Source organism: Natator depressus, chromosome 3 (genome assembly GCF_965152275.1).
Source record: "Natator depressus isolate rNatDep1 chromosome 3, rNatDep2.hap1, whole genome shotgun sequence".
NCBI lineage: Eukaryota > Metazoa > Chordata > Testudines > Cheloniidae > Natator > Natator depressus.
In genome coordinates this window covers 19375147-19395065 of record NC_134236.1, presented here as the reverse complement: position 1 = coordinate 19395065, position 19919 = coordinate 19375147, and the positions used below count along the sequence as shown (strand labels likewise).

General features: G+C 46.0%; 1 long non-coding RNA gene across 1 annotated transcript; it reads left to right on the top strand.

Annotated features, from left to right (window-relative positions):
• Nucleotides 1-11577: 11577 nt before the first annotated feature.
• Nucleotides 11578-14927, top strand: LOC141984436 (uncharacterized). The gene is made up of 3 exons (XR_012638734.1): nt 11578-11722; nt 12474-12550; nt 14458-14927. It is a non-coding gene; the product is annotated as an uncharacterized LOC141984436 (long non-coding RNA).
• Nucleotides 14928-19919: the final 4992 nt, after the last annotated feature.

Here is a 19919-nt window from a genome sequence, read left to right as displayed (position 1 = left end):
TGGGAAATAAATGCAAAATAAACTCTGCTTTGTTTATATCTGTTTTAAGTTGCATCCTTGCTCTTGGCTCACGCTTCGCTGCAGTAAGATACTCTGGAAGAGCAACGAGCTTTTGCAGCCACTCAAAGCTGACACAAGTGTCTAAGGCAGTGGTGGGCAACCTGTGGCCCGTGGGCTGCGAGTTGCCCACCACTGGTCTAAGGATACGTCTCGACTGCAAAAGAAAGTGTGTTCTTAACTCAGTCAACGCAGATTAAAAAAGCAGTGAGGGCACAGCAACTTGACTTTTAACGTGGGTTTACCCCATACACACACACACACCCCTCTCTACCTGAGGTGGCATCAAACACGGTGCTTGGCTAGCTAATTCTTGCTCACATGCTCAGGGTCTAACTGATCGTCATATGTGGGGTCAAGAAGGAATGTTTCTCCTGGTTAGATTGATGACAACTTTGAGGGAGGAGGTTGTGTTGCTCTTGAGCATGTGGGTGGGGATCGCTTGCCAGTATTATCTGGGTATATGTCAATCATTTCCCTGCCATTGCAGGGCTACACTTCAGTCCCTCCTATTCTCTGCCTGTGGCACTTCATATTGTGAGCCTCAATATTTGGTTTAAGTTACAGCGACCTAAGTGCTGTCCACCCCGGTGGGATGCTGGCGGGAGATGCTCTCCTGCCGACATAGCTTCCACCTCTCACAGAGAGGGAGTAATGATGCCAACGGGAGAGCGCTTGCTCATCGGCACACAGCATCTTCCCCAGATGCACTACAGTGGTGCCCATGTAGCACTGTGGTGTAGACTTGGCCTTAGAGAAGCCACTTAAATTTGACCCGGCCGCCCCTCCCTCAGGCCAGCAGGGAAGGGGCTTCGCTGGTATGTCACCCAGTGCCTAAAGGGGGAGCCTGGGCCCTGGGCTCCTCCACCATTGCGTCCCTGCCGAGTTCAGTGTGCTGTCTTCTTCCTCATAGGAACAAAGGGGGGGAAAAGCCATTGTCCCACTTTTTTTAAATGGGGGAGAGCTGTGCCCCCCACGTTTAAGAACCTTTCCTAGCAAAGGCTTCTCCTGCTCTTAAAGGGACATGCACCTGAACGTGGCTGCGGTCATAGAAAAAGTAATGCATCTTTGGTTGTATTCTCTTTCCCAAGTGATCCCTCCAACATGTCCCGCCCTGCACTGCCCTCTCCCAATGTGTACATCCCAGACAACGCAACAGGGGTGTTCTGCCACAGACATCCTGTGTGGCCTTGCACAAGACATAGGGCCAAGTTGTTAGGTGGTTAAAGATGCAGCTAGGTGACTTGTGTGATTTTAAAAAGGGCCTAAGTGCTTAACTCCCAAACACAGATGCTTTTGACAGTCCCAATAGGTCTCTAGCTGCATCCTTAGGGGCCTAAAGACCTTTAAAAATCTGGTCCTCACTTTCCCTGGCCCAGAGCCTCAAAAGTATTTAGGCACCTAACACCCATGAAATCAATGTTGCCTGGATACCTTTGAGGATTGGGGCCTGTGCCTCAGTTGCCCATCTGTAAAATGGGGATAAAAACACTTCCGTACCTTGCAGGGGTGCTGGGAGGATAAATACATTGCAGATTGTGAGGTGCACAGCTAATGTGGTGCTGGGGGGCCTCATAAACACTATGTATGAATATGGCACCCCATTTACTAGTTAAGTATTTTGGGACACAGTGCATACCTCTCACCAACTCATCTGAGAACTTCTTGCTCCTTGGAATAGTAACAATTCGATGAGGGGTCTCTAACTGGAACCAATGGAGCATTGTAGCTTTTCATAAACATGCATGATGGCTTTACCAGCACGAGTCCAGAGCCCAGCGTGATCGCCAAATATGGAAATTAGGGGCTAGATTTAAAACTAGGTCTGGTGACACTAAGCATCACAGTGCCTAACTTGTAGGCCCTTAGAAAATCACTGGGAATCCCAAAGCCTGAGGTAGGCGCCTAGGCTCCCTACACAACGAATGGGGAGAGACAGGGGTCAGAATGGGATTCACAAAAGCCAGCATGCTATGCGGCTCCATGCCTAAGCTAGCCAGTGGGAGATGCCAAGCCAGGCACGTAGCTCTGAGAGGCAGAAGTCCTAGCTGCATGGAAGCACCTCTCTGAGCTTGGGAGTCTCAGCTGCAAACCCTGTCTTGGAGTTAGGCACCTACACTGTAGCTACAAGAAGCTACAGGGAAAGGTCTGGTGGTCGGGGTGCTCACCTGGGACAGGGGATACACCCAGTTCAATTCCTTCTGCCCCTGAGGGGCAGAAGGCTTTTGACCAGGGCTCTGCCACCTGTCAGACAACTCCAGTAACCGCTGGGCTCTGAGCTGGTCTGATGTGGGGCTCCCTCACTCTCTCCTGTTGAAACTGTTCCACTGTAGATAAATAGTTTTAAAAAGCCCTGGAGGAGGGGGCCTGGATCCTAGGTCTCCCATTCTTGCACTCACCCTCAGGCTACAGAGTCGTTCTCATGCTTGTGCTCTCTCTCTCTTATGTGCTCTCTGGCCCAATGATGCTTTCATAATTTATCCACAGTGCAACAGGCGACAGTGAAGGCAGCCCACATTGGAATAGCCCATGGCCCTGCAGCTGAGTTAGGCAGAGGAACACCCATCCTCCCCCACCCCCACCCCCCACCCCGGTATGTGCAGCGCTCTGGGGCTTAGGTGTCTGGACTCCTAGAGTGGCGCAGCAGCGTGCATGCTCAGAAACATAGGCCCTAGGGGACTTTTACAGCAAAAATGTAACTGCCGAGCAAGGTTAGGCACCTGAAATGTTCAGCAGCAGCTGAGCGGGAGTTTTGTGAATCCCAGAAGGGCCTGATTCTGGGATTTAAGTGCCTAAAGTAACTAAGTCCTTTTGTGACACTAGCCCGATGTGTTGGATCTTGCAAACTACGAGTCACACCAGTAGTCAAACTGAAGTCCAGTCTATTTGCCTGCAATCCATGCCATCATTCACATATGTGGCAAGAATACAAACAGGAACTAGGGGTGCGGGGGTGCTGCAGGACTTCTAGGGGCTCTGCTCCTGGCCCCACACATGGGGCTCTGCGATACCCCCACCTGTGGCCCCAGCCTCGGCCCCTCTTATCCCTCTCTGCACCTTCCCCCCAACCCCGGAGCCATGGCCTACTCCCGGCCCCAGCTCTGGAGGGTGAGGCGGGTTGGGGGGGGTGAAGTAAAAAGTTTTGGGACCACTGCTTTACAGTTTTGTTAGCTGGCTTTCAGCACCCCCACTGCTGCTGAATACAAACACTAGAGTGGTTCCAATTACATACGCATTATTTGTTCCTGTTCATTCCCCCCCACTCTTGATTTGCCACCTCACACGGTCATCCCAGTTTCGAGGCACTGACCTCTGATGGGGAACTTTGTTCAATGTACCCTGAAAAGCTAGGTAATACGATGTCTGCTGCCTTTCCCATGTCCACGCTGGTGTTAATATCCTCAGAGAATTCCAGAGAGTTAATGAGGCCTGGCTTTCCCTTCCTGAACCCTCCCTGGCTCTACTTAACCCCTTGACTGCCATGGTTCTCAGCACCCCAGGGGCTACACAAATAAAGCAAGTTCGCTTAGCCAGCGGCTCAGCGGAATGTAAAGCATATGGGGATGGGCGTTTCCTTTCTCGCTGCATGGGCACGCTAGAGTTTCTAAGGCCTCTTGAGCAGTTAATCGTGTTATACGTTCCCACGCAGCCTCCTGCGCTCATAGACATTACTGTGGTCTCCCTCACAAAGAATGTTTAACAACCTGCTCTGAGCCGCAAGTGCTGTAGCCCCCTGAAAAACCAAAATCTCAAATTATTGGCTTCTTTCCACGCTCTGTAATTACCAGGTTTTCCGCCTCACCATTCTCTTCCCTGCCTCCACCCCGCTTCATTTAGTTCCCCCCCCTTTGTTTAAATATTTTTAAATACAGCGAAGGTCTTTGGCTCATGGACTGTCACATGTAAGGTCACTCCCTGAGAACAGCATTCCCTGCTGGCTTTGGTTGCTTGTTTATACCATCGCGGAAGTATGTTCTGTTGTTAATACCTACAGTCTGAAGAGGTTCACTCTTTGCGTGAAAAATGCCAGGTTAGCAGCACTGGAGCCTGAACTCACCCTTCCAGAGAACAGCTCCCCAGACAATAGCCATGTAATTTTCACCCCTAATAAGCTTCACCGCTGTGGTGGAGGGTTCCTTTGATGAGCTGAAGGGGTAGTTGAGTGCCCAAGCTAGTTCAGTTCTTGGCTTCTGTGCCTGCATTAGACTGTCTGAGCTATAAATTGGGCAATCTTAGGCTAGAATCATAGAATCATAAAATATCAGGGTTGGAAGGGACCTCAGGAGGTCATCTAGTCCAACCCCCTGCTCAAAGCAGGACCGATCCCCAATTAAATGCAAACTCTTCGCTGCACAGGTTGTTCTTACAGGAGTAGGGGCCAAATGTGATAGCATGGAAACCTGTCTGCTAGGAACTGGATTGAGCCCACAACATTCATTTCACACTGGGCATAGATTATGATTCATAGTAGCTAGCTAGGCCCTACCCTATCTCCCTTAGATACTTGTACAGCCTCCATTACCATAGTCTCTGAGTTCCTCACAACCTTCAATGTATTTATCCTCACAACACCCCGGAGAGGCAGGGCAGTGCTATTAACCCCCTTTTACAGATGCGAGACTGGGGCACAGAGACGAGATTCATAGAGGGGACTCAGGCATTGCAACTGAGCTACGTATGTACGAGAAGGTCAGTTTCTGTCACAAGAAGGTTGCAAAATGAAAAATATTAATCAGTTCCAGAGGTAAGTACTGTATCTTAAAAAGCCTATTGAGTTTTCATGTCTGCCATCTATCTAATGTACAACACACAAGTGCCCCTCCTTCTGCTAGGAACATCTTAGAGGACACAATGGATCTTCCTATTGCAGAGTTGCCTTCTTATAGGATTTTTCCTCCCAGCATGCCTTCTGGAGCTGCTCCTTTAAATTTGGCAGATCTGAGCAGCTGCAGTCCCAAAAAGACCATTTTGCCAGAGGCTGTTGTTTTCTGCCTCTCTGTCTCTCTATTCCAGCTGAGAAGTACCTGTTATGTCTTCCCTTTCTTATTGCCAAGGAGATGGCACACTATCACAGCAGATGATTTGGCCTGTGTTTTCCATGAGTTCACTCGTCATTTCCTGTTTTCTTCCAGGAAAATAAATATAAGTCTAGAGGATAAAGAACAACCATGTTTATATGAAAAGTTAAATATCATTTGTTCACAGCAAGATTGGATGATTGCTGAACAAAGTGAGCTCAAATGGTCTAGCAGAAACAGGGCAAGGCAAACACTTATTATGAAGGGGACATTTTTGCCAGGACCCTTTGCCAAGTGTAAACATTCCCTCTTTGGTACCTCCTTGGAGTTTCAATCATTTCTGCTGGATAACAGGGTTTTGTTTTTTTAAGGCAAACATTTTCCAAGGACACAAATAGTTGAAACAAGTAAAGGAAAGAAAGCAGAGAGGTGGCAAATTTCTTCCTTAGTGCTATGCGAAAGTGCCTATTTCTATTACAACTTCACATAGGAATATAAACCGTAATGACAGTCAAAGGAAAACGGCATTTTTACAAACATGTGGGCTCTCCAAATAAAAAGGAATCTTTCTTTACAGCTCCTGAAGGGGCACTGTCTCGACGGGCTTATTTCCTTCTTGTGTTCTGAGTAATATGTTTTTCTGCATCATGAATGCAATGTGAGCTCCCTCCAGCACTTTTTGTGGTTGTGGTGGCAATTCTGGAGAAAAGCATCCTCTGGGTTTTAGAACGCTGGTGATCAGTACAAAGTTCTTTAAAATCCCCTTTGATGTGGAACCGTCCAAGCTGCATTCTCAGGGTAAAGGGACTTTTGTTTAAATAACTGAATTGTTTAAAAGGGACAGAATGAGGTCTCTTCCATCCAGCGCCTTCGTTTTTGGCATCTGCTAGACCACCCAGGAGGCTGCATGCTCAGAAGGCATCCAACACCCTTTCTAAACTGCTCCTTGCATGAAGTGCTTTTCCTTACAGAAACCATACGGCAGTATTTGGCAATACTAAAGCTGTTTTCTGCTGTGTTTGGGACCATTCCTGTCATAGGTATCTGACTCCCAGGACAACATTTGTGTAGTTCTGATTTATTTTAAAAGGCCAGTTGCAGAAAAGCAGCCCAATGAATCTCCAAGCACATAAGCCTAAGCATAAAACAGTAACCACCCAAGTCAGTATTGATTATCCTGCATCGACACCTAGAGTGCACTCGTCGTCATGGAACGTGAGATAAAAATGATTTGGCAGGTAAGCCTTCTATGGCTGACAAAAAAATCATTTCACAATGATTGCTAATAATATTGGCTTGAGATTCTGCAACTTGTGGTGACTGCCTTAGGTACCTACCTTGAGCCACCTCAAAGGGTCTGGGTTTTCAGAGGGCAAGAGCACAGCAATTTCTGACAGATCAGACCTCCTTAGGTTATCTTAATGTGAGCACGCAAAAATCCCTAATCGGCCGTGAAAACCTTGGCTGATCTCCTCATGCAGTGCAACTCCTTTTTATGATGAAGTATCCCAACGCCCTTTGCAGACCGAATATCTAAATGCATATTTACAAAAAGGGAGAGAGCATACAGCTCCCCCAGCCAGATTTCTTTGTGGAGTGGGGAGGGGCCATCTGTAGTGTCAGCTGCAGCCAGGGACATAGGCAGACTAGAGCGTCCAGCCCACTTACTGTGGCTGGGAGGCGCAGTTTTTGGACTGGAGTTCCTGACAGACCCTATGCTTGAGCACGGTGTTAAGGCTCAATGGGCTGCAGGAGGCGCTATTGTGATGGTTGCCGCCTTGACCAATATGCTGGGGCTGGAACCAGGGATCTCCAGAGCTAAAAGCATGAGCAGCTAAAGCACACTAGTGGGGCTGTAACAGACTCATAGTCTCTGTGGCTCAAACACACACTCACCAGTGGGCTCCACAGTCATTTTGGATGAGCAGTAACGTGGAGCTCCCTGACCATTTCTAGACTTTAGAAGCTACAGTATAACCTGGTATCCTGGCTAGAATCCCACAGAGGTAACTGCCTTCTGCTCATTTCAATTGCCCCTCTAGTTTCATAGAATCATAGAATATCAGGGTTGGAAGGGACCTCAGGAGGTCACCTAGTCCAACCCCCTGCTCAAAGCAGGACCAATTCCCAACTAAATCATCTCAGCCAGGGCTTTGTCAAGCCTGACCTTAAAAACCTCTAAGGAAGGAGATTCCAACACCTCCCTAGATAACCCATTCCAGTGCTTCACCACCCTCCTAGTGAAAAGATTTTTCTTAATATCCAACCTAAACCTCCCCCTCTGCAACTTGAGACCATTACTCCTTGTCCTGTCATCTGCTACCACTGAGAACAGTCTAGATCCATCCTCTTTGGAACCCCCTTTCAAGTAGTTGAAAGCAGCTATCAAATCCCCCCTCATTCTTCTCTTCTGCACACTTAATAATCCCAGTTCCCTCAGCCTTTCCTCATAAGTCATGTGCTCCAGCCCCCTAATCATTTTTGTTGCCCTCTGCTGGATGCTTTCCAATTTTTCCACATCCTTCTTGTAGTGTGGGGCCCAAAACTGGACACAGTACTCCAGATGAGGCCTCACCAATGCCGAATAGAGGGGAACTATTGCATCCCTCCATCTGCTGGCAATGCTCCTATTTATACAGCCCAAAATGCCGTTAGCCTTCTTGGCAACAACAGCACACTGTTGACTCATATCCCGCTTCTTGTCCACTTTAACCCCTAGGTCCTTTTCTGCAGAACTGCTGCCAAGCCACTTGGTCCCTAGTCTGTAGCGGTGCATGGGATTCTTCTGTCCTAAGTGCAGGACTCTGCACTTGTCCTTGTTGAACCTCATCAGATTTCTTTTGGCCCAATCCTCTTATTTGCCTAGGACCCTCTGTATCCTATCCCTACCCTACAGCGTATCTACCTCTCCTCCCAGTTTAGTGTCATCTCCAAACTTGCTGAGGGTGCAATCCACACCATCCTCCAGTTCATTAATGAAGATATTGAACAAAACTTGCCACAGGACCGACCCTTGGGGCACTCCGCTTGAAACTGGCTGCCAACTAGACATGGAGCCATTGATCACTACCCATTGAGCCTGATGATCTAGCCAGCTTTCTATCCACCTTATAGTCCATTCATCCAGCCCATACTTCTTTAACTTGCTGGCAAGAATACTGTGGGAGACCATGTCAAAAGCTTTGCGAAAGTCAAGGAATAACACGTCCGCTGCTTTCCCTTCATCCACAGAGCCAGTTATCTCGTCATAGAAGGCAATTAGGTTAGTCAGGCATGACTTGCCCTTGGTGAATCCATGCTGACTGTTCCTGATCACGTTCGTCTCCTCTAAGTGCTTCAAAATTGATTCTTTGAGGGCCTGCTCCATGATTTTTCCAGGGACTGAGGTGAGGCTGACTGGCCTGTAGTTCCCCGGATCCTCCTTCTTCCCTTTTTTAAAGATGGGCACTACATTAGCCTTTTTCCAGTCATCCGAGACCTCCCCTGATTGCCATGAGTTTTCAAAGATAATGGCCAATGGCTCTGCAATCACATCAGCCAACTCCTTTAGCACCCTTGGATGCGGCGCATCCGGCCTCATGGACTTGTGCTCGTCCAGCTTTTCTAAATAGTCCCAAACCACTTCCTCCTCCACAGAGGGCTGGTCACCTCCTCCCCATGCTGTGCTGCCCAGTGCAGTAGTCTGGGAGCTGACCTTGTTCGTGAAGACAGAGGTGAAAAAAGCATTGAGTACGTTAGCTTTTTCCACATCCTCTGTCACTGGGTTGCCTCCCCCATTCAGTAAAGGGCCCACACTTTCCTTGACCACCTTCTTGTTGCTAACATACCTGTAGAAACCCTTCTTGTTATTCTTAACATCCCTTGCTAGCTGCAACTCCAAGTGTGATTTGGCCTTCCTGATTTCACTCCTGCATGCCTGGGCAATATTTTTATACGCTTCCCTGGTCATTTGTCCAATCTTCCACTTCTTGTAAGCTTCCTTTTTGTGTTTAAGATCAGCAAGGATTTCACTGTTATGCCAAGCTGGTCTCCTGCCATATTTACTATTCTTTCTACACATTGGGATGGTTTGTTCCTGCAACCTCAGTAAGGATTCTTTAAAATATAGCCAGCTCTCCTGGACTCCTTTCCTCCATGTTATTCTCCCAGGGGATCCTGTCCATCAGTTCCCTGAAGGAGTCAAAGTCTGCTTTTCTGAAGTCCAGGGTCTGTATTCTGCTGCTCTCCTTTCTTCCTTGTGTCAGGATCCTGAACTCAACCATCTCATTGTCACTGCCTCCCAGGTTCCCATCCACTTTTGCTTCCCCTACTAATTCTTGCCCGTTTGTGAGCAGCAGGTCAAGAAGAGCTCCGCCCCTAGCTGGTTCCTCCAGGACTTGCACCAGGAAATTGTCCCCAACACTCTCCAAAAACTTCCTGGATTGTCTGTGCACTGCTGTATTGCTCTCCCAGCAGATATCAGGGTGATTGAAGTCCCCCATAAGAACTAGGGCCTGCGATCTAGTAACTTCCGTTAGTTGCAGGAAGAAAGCCTCATCCACCTCATCCCCCTGGTCCGGTGGTCTATAGCAAACTCCCACCATGACATCACCCTTGTTGCTCAAACTTCTAAACTTAATCCAGGGACTCTCTGGTTTTTCTGCAGTTTCATACCAGAGCTCTGAGCAGTCACACTGCTCTCTTACATACAAAATGTAACTCCCCCACCTTTTCTGCCCTGCCTGTCCTTCCTGAGCAGTTTATATCCATCCATGACAGTACTCCAGTCCTGTGAGTTATCCCACCAAGTGTCAGTTATTCCAATCACATCATAATTCCTTGACTGTGCCAGTACTTCCAGTTCTCCCTGCTTGTTTCCCAGGCTTCTTGCATTTGTGCATAGGCACTTAAGCTAACTCACTGATCGTCCCGCTTTCTCAGTACAAGGCAGGAGTCCTCCCCTCTTGCGCTCTCCTGCTCGTGCTTCCTCCTGGTATCCCACTTCCCCACTTACCTCACGGCTTTGGTTTCCTTCCCCCGGTGAACCTAGTTTAAAGCCCTCCTCACTAGGTTAGCCAGCCTGCTTGCAAAGATGCTGTTCCCTCTCTTCTTTAGGTGGAGCCTGTCTCTTCCAAGCAATCCTTCTTCTTGGAACACCATCCCATGGTCAAAGAATCCGAAGCCTTCTCTCCGACACCCCCTGCGTAGCCATTCATTGACTTCCACAATTCGACAGTCTCTACCTGGGCCTTTTCCTTCCACAGGAAGGATGGACGAGAAGACCACTTGCGCCTCAAACTCTTTTATTCTTCTTCCCAGAGCCACGTAGTCTGCAGTGATCCACTCAAGGTCATTCTTGGCAGTATCATTGGTGCCCACGTGGCGAAGCAGGAAGGGGTAGTGATTTTTTTTATTTCTCCACCTAAACTGTTGTCTAACGTTGTTGGTGCAGTACAGCTGCTGCATATCAGAGCTAGGTACATAACAGACTGCGTGCATATTCATAGGAAGGCTATAAAAATGGAAGGTGCCTTATACACCTGAGTAAAGTATATTTACTTCCTTACAGTAAATGGCACTAGCAATGCACAGCCAGTGGTGCTAGCAATCCAGCTGTGTGGCTAATACACCCATTCCAGGGAAAAAACAAACACAAGTTTCATAGGGCCATCTAGGCTGATGGCCTGTATTACAGAGTCCATAGAACCGCCCCAAAGTAATTCCTGTTTGAACTAGAGCATTTTAAAACAAAATAAAACATCAAGTCTTGATTTTAAAATTACCAGGTTCTGGAACAGCCTTCCCATAAGAACAACAGGGAGGAGTGTAAGAAACCTACCTGTTTTAAGACGGAGCTTGATACGTTTATTAATAGGTTTACATAAGGGGGTTGTCTGTAATGAGACAGTGGGCTCAATAACCCTAAAAGTCCCTTCCCGTCCCACACCTTTCCCCTACCCCTCTAGGAACTGTGGGCATTTTACAGCAAAGCTTGAATTTGCAATGGGAATGAGAACACTGCCCTTCATTAAATGCAAAACCGATATTACACCTGACATCCTTTTTTGAAGCCTTTGGTTTTGGTACAACTAATCTGCTGCTGTCTGTATCAAAACCATACTGCACATATTACCATGCCATCAGCTAAATTATCCCCACTGCTTGTGGGATTATGCAGTGCTCTGTATGGATATTATTGAGCGGCCTGCACTAGTATTCCATGTCTGTAACTACAGTTGGTCAGGAACTTTCCAATGACGGCCAGTGTGTGAAAACTTAAAATTTGTGGGAAGAGATCAATTTTGCCAAATTTCTTGATTTAAAAAGTTTCAAAATTGTCAAAACATTTGTTTTGCCATTTTTTAAAAGAAAAATTCTGGTTTTCATGTTCAAAATGGCTTTTTGTTTCAAAATGTTAGCTAAGTATTTGTTAAAAAAACAACAATGGTCAAAAGGGACACATTTTGATTGACTTGGACTTTTGTCTTTTTTAATTTTCAGTTTGCTAAAATTTGAGATTGACCATTCAACCTGATTCAGGTTGCGGAAATTTTTTGGTTTTGCCAGCTAAGCCGTACATGTGTGGTACCAAGGATTAGAACTCAGGATTTTCAGCTCCAGAACCACTTGGCCTGAAGGAGAATCTCCACTAGCTGCTTTTGTGTAAGGTCTGTTATGTTCTGTGCCCCAGCTACTACTTTGTGATGCAATCACACCCATGCCCGCAGGCATGCTCTGGTGAGAATTGTCACAATGTGTGAACCTGCCACAGGTTGCTTCAGTGAGAAGCCACAAAATCTGATGGACAAAGCGACATTTGAAATAAAAACAAACAGAAGAGCTTGGGTTGGTGCTGACAGGGCAAGCTACTGCTTCTTTCTGGGCCCTTGAAAAAGAGTGAGATGCTGGAACGTGCTCCGGCTGCATTCTGTGTCTTCACTCCAGTCACGTACAGCACTCCACCTCTCAAAGCTTGGCAAGGAATTCAGACCAGCACCTGTCCATTAACTCCTCTCAGCCTCTTTTGCCAGCCAATTAGGCACTGTGTCTATCAACACCCTGACGGCTTTACATGGTCCTTTGAGGTTTTTCATGATCTCCTCTGTCATAAACCATGCAGATATCAACACACCCTCCTCTGGGCAGAGTCTTAGCGACCCTCGACATGAAATAAAGGACTGTGAAAAATCTTCCCAGCACATTTTCCTTGCGTTGCCTTGTGCTGAGGCAAATTATTATTAATTGCATCCAAAAATAACTGTGCTAAAAGAACATCATTAAGGTTGCAAAGTCAAACCCTCAAAAGTTAGGAAATGCCAGATTTAAGGCTGCCTCTGCAACCTAAGCTCAGCCCTCTTTTGCATATGCATTATGTTGCAGCCTTTAATTACATGATCACATGCTATTTTTTCCCCATAGGACCCAGTCTCACTGAGCGAATGAATCGTCATTCAATGTTTGGTTTCAGCCTCCTCATTCAATGACTGTGTTGCGGGGTAGGTACACCACAGCAGGGTGTATAAAGCTGGGGGAGAATTAGAATAAAGCTTAGGTGGCCCAAGTGGCCCAATCGCCCGAGCCACCACAGCAGCCCTGGTTCCCAGGGCAGTGTGGCCCAGTGGCCAGAGTAAATAGGACTGCCCTTTGCTGCAGGGCAGCGTGACCCAGCGGCCAGAGTCAACAGGACTATCCTTTGCTGCAAGGCAGTGCGTCCCAGTGGCCAGAGTCTACAGAACTACCCTCTTCGGCAGGGTAGTGTGGCCTAGTGACCAAGAGGGGATATCCGCCACCAGCTCAGCAGGGATCCTTCTGAAACATGTTGTGCCAAACCCCAGTTCCACAACCGGATCAGTTCCCCTGGGCTACTGCCTTCTGTCCTTCCAAGGCTGATAGTCCCGGGTTTCCGCTGTCTCTCCTCTCTTGGCAGTTCTGGGTGGCAGGGGGTCGGCTGGAGCCTCGCATCCTGGCGCTCTGGCAGTCCCTTTACAGGAGCTTGCAACGCACATTTGCTCCCTTCAGCAGCCACCCCAGAGTGAACTGAGCTGCTCCCTTTTATATCCTGGTTCCAGCTGGAGCATGCCCAGCAGGAATGAGGGGGCGTGGCCTCCTTGGCCCACGGAGTGTGATTAACCCCTGCTGAACCAGTGCGGGGTAGGCACACTCCGTCACAGTATAGCTCCAGGCCTTATTTACCACACACGATTGAAACCCTGAACTGAATACAGAATTATTAATTTCCTCCTAGGCACATGTCTGGTGCCATCCCCATTGCATCCAAGTGCCTCACAAACAATGAATTTATCTCACTGCTGTGAGAACAGGTGGTGGCATTATCCCCATTAAAGCCAAATTAAATTATCCCCATTAAAACCACTAATTAAGGGCAAGTTAAACTATAGGCATCGCTATAATCTTAACTACTGGCTACACCACCTATAGTTATTTGTTTTACAGTAACATCCCCAGGCCCTTTGTGCTAGATACTGTACAGTTACATGGTACGGCGGAGTCCCTGCCCTGAAAACCTTAAAAAACTAAAAGACGGACAAAAGGGAAACAGAGAGGTGATGTAACTTGCCCAAGGTCACAGACAAGTCAGTGACAGAGCTAGGCGTACATCCCATACTGTTTAACGTCCAGTCCAGTGCCCCATAAACTGGACAAACGTACCTTTCAGGCAAATCATTAAAACTGTTGCTCAGGAAGACGTATTTCTCTAGGCACATAAGAATGGCAGTACTGGGTCCAGTACCAATGGTCCATCTAGATCCGTATTCTGTCTTCTGACAGTGGCCAGGTGCTTCGAAGGAAATGAACAGAACAGGGCAATTATCAAGTGATCCATCCCCCTGGCATCCAGGCCCAGCGTCTGGCAGTCAGAGGCTTAGGCATGGGTGTATGTGTGTGTGTGTATTGTAGGTGGGGTTATTACTGATGCCTATAGTTAAGGTTTCCGAACACTTCTCATTATAAGACTTGGTTATTTATAACTTTGCCAAACTTTGAAATTTCCCATGCCAGGTGCCTGCCTCAGGCTGAATTTATTTCCAGCAAAAGCAATTCAGCCATTTCTAAGAACGAGCTTCTTTTGCCATTCTTTCCCCATGCCTGCCATGGACTTAATTTAATAATACTTTACACTTGTGCACCATTACATATTTACTTAGGCCTCATAACACTCCAGCGAAGCTGACAAATATTCCCATTTTATGGGCTGAAGGCCCAATTGTCAGGTGGGTGCAATTTTTCAGCCCACAAATCCTTGACCCTGCAAGGAGTTACAAGTGCAAATAGTGGTAGCTGGACGTCTAGCATAGCGTGTGTTTGGCTCTGGGCTACTGGTTTAGCTTTGTACGTAGTATTACAAGCCGCTGATATTTGTAAATATGCTTCTATTCTCAAGGTGTCTTTATTTCACGTTCCCAGGAGGGGAGAAGACTGAGAATGTAGCTTAGGCAGAAGAAGCAGAACAGGATGCCTTTTAAGAACAACACTCGCCAATGTCTCTCTGGGATGGATTTTCCAGGATAACCGTTAGCAAATACCAGTGACTTATTAAATGTATTGATGCCGTGGAAGAGTAATGTTAAGGTCTGGTTTCCATGAGGAACTCTAAATCTGTTACTGTCCCTTTGGGAAAGAAGAAAGCCCCGGTGCATTCTTTGAGACTACTGAATACAAACGAGTTTTAAATGCTGATAAGCATCCATTTGTTTATATAAAATATTGATGAACACAAGGCCGGAGTGGATAGACACTGTATTGATTAGCTTGCCGCAGAGCACTAAGCATCTCTTTAGATTATGCTGTCTCAAAACCTAGTAGCTTTGCTGAGAGAGACATTGGCATATGATTTATAGTTGCATATTTCCAAAGGCCAGACTGCTGTAGCTCATGAACCATTTCATCCCTCAGCCCTGATTCCTTATGCCATGCGGGTCTAGCTTGAGATTTTATCATTGGGTTTATTCATGGCCTTGCTGTGCACAGCAGAAATAATTTTCTTTTTGATCTTTTACCAGTGTGTTCATTATGTTCCAAGGGGCACATTCTCTGCCTTTGCCTTCTGACAGTGCTGGCAAAATAACTGTTAACGGGCCTATAGGTTACCAGCAATCATTGGATTGTGATGAACATTTCATGAGATGCTTTATAAACATTACATAACGTGTAGTCATTATTTGCCAGGCAGATAAGTACTATGGTTTTCCAGCCTACAAGTCATCAGGTTTTCTTAATCCTGATGGAAAGCTCTGCTCAAAAGGTAGGAAAAGTATAACCTTATAATGATACAGTTTCTTTTACCCTGGGGGTTCTCAATGGCGTTTACCAGTTATGCATGTACAGGACTCACATCTCCCACTACTGAAATGGACCCATCTCTTAGGTGAGAAGTGTCAAGACTGCCCTTGTGCTAAAGGCATTTCATTGGGATGCTAGAGATCTGGTTCAATTCCCAGAGCTACACAGCCTACCTATATGACCTGATGCAAATCACTTCATTTCTCTGAGCTTCAGTTCCCAGCGGTAAAAAGGGGGATAATAATACTTCCCATTCTTTGCTTGTTTCCTCTGTTTAGATTATAAACTCTTCACGGCAGGGACTGTCTCTCAATATAGGTATGTACAATACCTAGCACAATGGGGTCCTGAACTTGGTAGAGACCTCTGCTATTGTAAATAACAATTTAAAGCAGGAAGTGAGAGAATACGGTGGCCAAACCAAAAAGCAGAGACTATTTGGCTCATCAAAGAGAAGGTGATTTGATGTACCTACACGGGAATCAGAAATTTGGTTATAGAGGGCTCTCCAATCTAGAAGACACAGGTATAACAAGATCCAATGGCTGGAATTTGAAACTAGACCAATTCAGACTAGAAATAAAGCATAAATTTTTAACAGTGAGGGTAATTAACTATTGGAATAGCTCACCAAGGGTTGTGGTGGAATTTGGAAGCATTCCTGCTAGTCATTTAAAACTAGATTGGACAATGCTCTGGAAGCTATATGGGATGGGAACAATCCTATATTGGCAGGAGATGCATACAATGACCTAACACGTCTAGTCCCTCTCTAACTTCTGTCTCTGCTCACTCTCTAGCTCAGAGCAGCAAGCTCTACCTGACTTCCTTTAGCTCTTTCCTCATATCACACTTCTACTGTGAAACCACCTTAAACTGTACTATTATTTATTAAGTAGCCAGATCTTGTATTTCAGATTCATACATCCGATCTCAGTTCACCGTTGTAATGCCATTGCATTTAAAGTGTTACTCAATTGACTCAGGTAAGTGAGATCAGAATCAGGCCTTGAGTGACATTCTACACTACACTTTTGGTCACATGTTCAAAATTACTGGCTTCCCAGCGTCAACACCCCAGTCACGACTCACTGAATTTCCTTTAGTACTTGCTGATAGATTGCATGCATGTCCTTGGGCTTCCAATGTGCATGCTGATCTGTGCAAAATACTTTTATGAAAATAAACATGTCTTGGAAAGCTTCTTCCCAGCGCGCATGTGCATGGAATGGAAGGGCTCTTTGCCATCCCTTCCGTTATAAAGGATAAAATGAAAGGAGAAGACAAAGGACCTCTTCTCACATTGCTTTGTACACCATACTAGCTCCATTCTCTCAGATAGAGTTCCTTCTGCTTAGTGACAGTGTAAATGGGAACAGAATCAGGCCTATCGAATCAACCCATTAACAAAAAACAAACAAATTACAGAGCCAAATTCTCATCAGGTATAAACAGGTGTAGCTCCATTGACTTCAGGGGAGCTATGTGCGCTTACATGAGCTGAGGATCTGCCCGTACACACACAGATGAAATCTAGTAAACTTCATTGTGGTCAGTGAGGCTGCACCAGTGAGAAATATTCATCTCCGGCATCATCTACGACTGAATGAAATCCCCATGTTATAGATTCATAGATTCATTGAGTTAAGGCCAGAAGGAACCATTGTGATCATCTACTCTGACCTGCACATCACAGGCCATAGAACTTCCCCAAAATAATTCCTAGAGCAGATCTTTTGTGGAAAAACGTCCAGTCTTGATTTAAAATTGTCATTGATGGAGAATCCACCACGACTCTTGGGAACTTGTTCCAATGGTTAATTACTCTCACCATTAAATATGTATGCCTTATTGCCAGTCTGGGTTTGTCTAGCATCAATTTCCAGCCCTGCGATCACATTATACCTTTCTCTGTTAGTCTGAAGAGCTCATTAGTAAATATTTGTTCCCCAGGTACATACTTATAGATTGTAATCAAGTCACCCCTTAACCTTCTCTTTGTTACGCTAAATAGGTCGAGCTTCTTTAATTTATTCCTATAAGGCAGGTTTTCGAATCCTTTGATCACTCTCATGGTTCTGCTCTGCACGCTCTCCAATTTGTCAACATTCTTGCTGAATTGTGGGCATCAGCCCTGGACACAATATTCCAGCAGCAGTCACACCAGTGCCAAATACAGAGGTAAAATAACCTCTCCATGCCTACTCAAGATTCCCCTGTTAGAACTAAATCTGTTCTATGCCTTTTGTACCACAGCCAGACCTGGCTTTGTATATGCACCTGTCAATGATGTCACAAATAGAATATTAATGCTGTTAATATTTACCACCCCACAGCTTTCATACCACTACCCAGTCTCCTTTGCCATCACCATAATTGCTGTCAAAAGGTATATTCTCTTCTAGGTAGTCTCAGAAGAAAGGCCCAATGATCTTCCAGCATAAGAACTGAGGTCTCTTCAGGTTCAGGGTTAAGGCTTATAGCCAGGACAGCCTCAGAAACCTTTTGCTGCATCTGCTTTTTCTGTACCTCTTTGGAGCTTCACTCTCCAGTGTTGTCAATGTGACATACTCCACTGGTAGTTAGATTCTAATCCCAGATCCTGCCAGTGACCTGCTGCATGTCCTTGGGCAAGTCATTTAACCTCTTTCTATTCCCCCTCCCACCGTTTCATTTTTCTACTCGGACTGTAAGCTCTCCAGGGCATGGACTGTCTCTGACTACATGTTTATACAATGCCAAGAATGTGGGTGGCTGAATAGCAGTTTCAGTGAAGGAAGCTGGGCCGACCCTTCCTTTGCTACCTAAATGATACAAACACTGGACTTACCCTAGACTTCCATTGAGTCAAAAATAGTCATTAAGGCGTGATCGCCCTGACATGAAAGGGAGTGGAGAGCTGTCAGTATCTCACAGGAGACTCACAGTAGCCAGCTGGATTGGGTATCAAGGGCCTAAAATAACAGCTGCAATATATATTCTCATGCCCTGTATCCCATTAGAACTACAACCCGAGGACAAATATTATCTAAGGCCCAATTGTTAAAATTCTGGGGCCAATTCATTGGAGGAAACGTGCAGCAACAGCAACCAAATTGATTGCTCCTGCTGAAGAAGGGCCCTGTTGAAATATGTGCACCAAATACTGCTCTTGAACAACAAGCTGATCTCCAGATGTCATCACTCGGCTCTGGCAGCTACTCCCCACGTCTGTGGTGTGTCTGCCTATGGCTGCTGTCAACTCAGCATCGCCGACGGCTCACAGTGAAGACCGAAGCCAGGTTGGCTGCATTCCAGTAATGGGCTGCTGAAAAACTAATCCACCCTGACAAATTAACAAAAAGGAGTTTTGGATCCTGCCCAGGTTTGCTCTGAAAACACCGTTCATGCAGAGAAGCTGCAGCTTTCCCAATGTTAATCAGAACCAGAATAACAGGCACAGCCATTATTAAATATGTTTATTTCCCAGGAGTTTTCTAATAAAAAATAAAACAAGCCATAGATTAGTGTAAGGTTCAATTCCATATGTACAGCCAGCAATTTATAAGTCTTCTCCTTAGGCCTTGAAGGATTTTTTTTTATTTCTAAAGTAGAGAAATAAAATCAGTGCTACAAGGAGGAAAATAGTTTCTAGGAAACTAGAAAACCAATTACATGTTTTTGTTTAGGTTGGAAAATCAAATACTTTGCATAATAAGAACTGGGGGCATGATTCATTATGGTGTTACCTCTGCTTCACCTCTATTTAACTCCACAGAAATCAAACAAACTAAGTCAGGATTGAGGTACATTCATGGGGCAGTGTGTGGGAAAGTTTGCATTGACGCTTTCTATTGTGATTAGAGGTAACATGTTCAGAATGGCTCAGGGATTTAGTAGCCTAAGGGTATGTCTACATTTTGATAAAATGTGTCCCAGGTTAGGTGACTTGGGGGCTATAAAATTGCAGTGTAGACATTTGGGCTTGGGCTGGAGACTGGGCTCCTGTGGAATCGCCATGGGATTTCAGAGCCTGATCGTCTGTGCTACAATTTTATGTCCTGCAGCCTGAGCCCTGTAAACCCAACTCAGCTGAACTGGGCCAGCTGTGGATCTTTATTGCAGTGTGGACATATCCTAAGGGGCAGATTTAGAACGTTAGTTAGGTGCCTAAAGCTGCAGATAAGTGCCTAAGATTTGATTTCAATTGGAGTTAGATGCCTAATCTGTTGAGGTGCTGTTGGAAATCCCATTAGGCACCTACCTATCTGGCTATTAGGAAGCTAAGTCTTACTGAAAGTCATTGGGACTTAGACACCTAAATATTTTTGAGGCTCTGGGCCTTAGGAACCCACGTCCTATTGAAGTAAATGAAATGGAAATCGACTCCAGACATGTCTCCTTCTGTTCAGACTCGAATCTTGGCCTGTCTCTAATATCTCCTCAGGGATGTCTAGCCGTGCACTCAAGTTCCACATTGTGAAACCAAAGCTCTTAATCTTCTCCCTGTGATGGGGTGCACAAACCGCGACCTGGGGCACAGAGGGTTAAGCAGCAGCTCTGATCACAGGAGGCTCTGCCCAG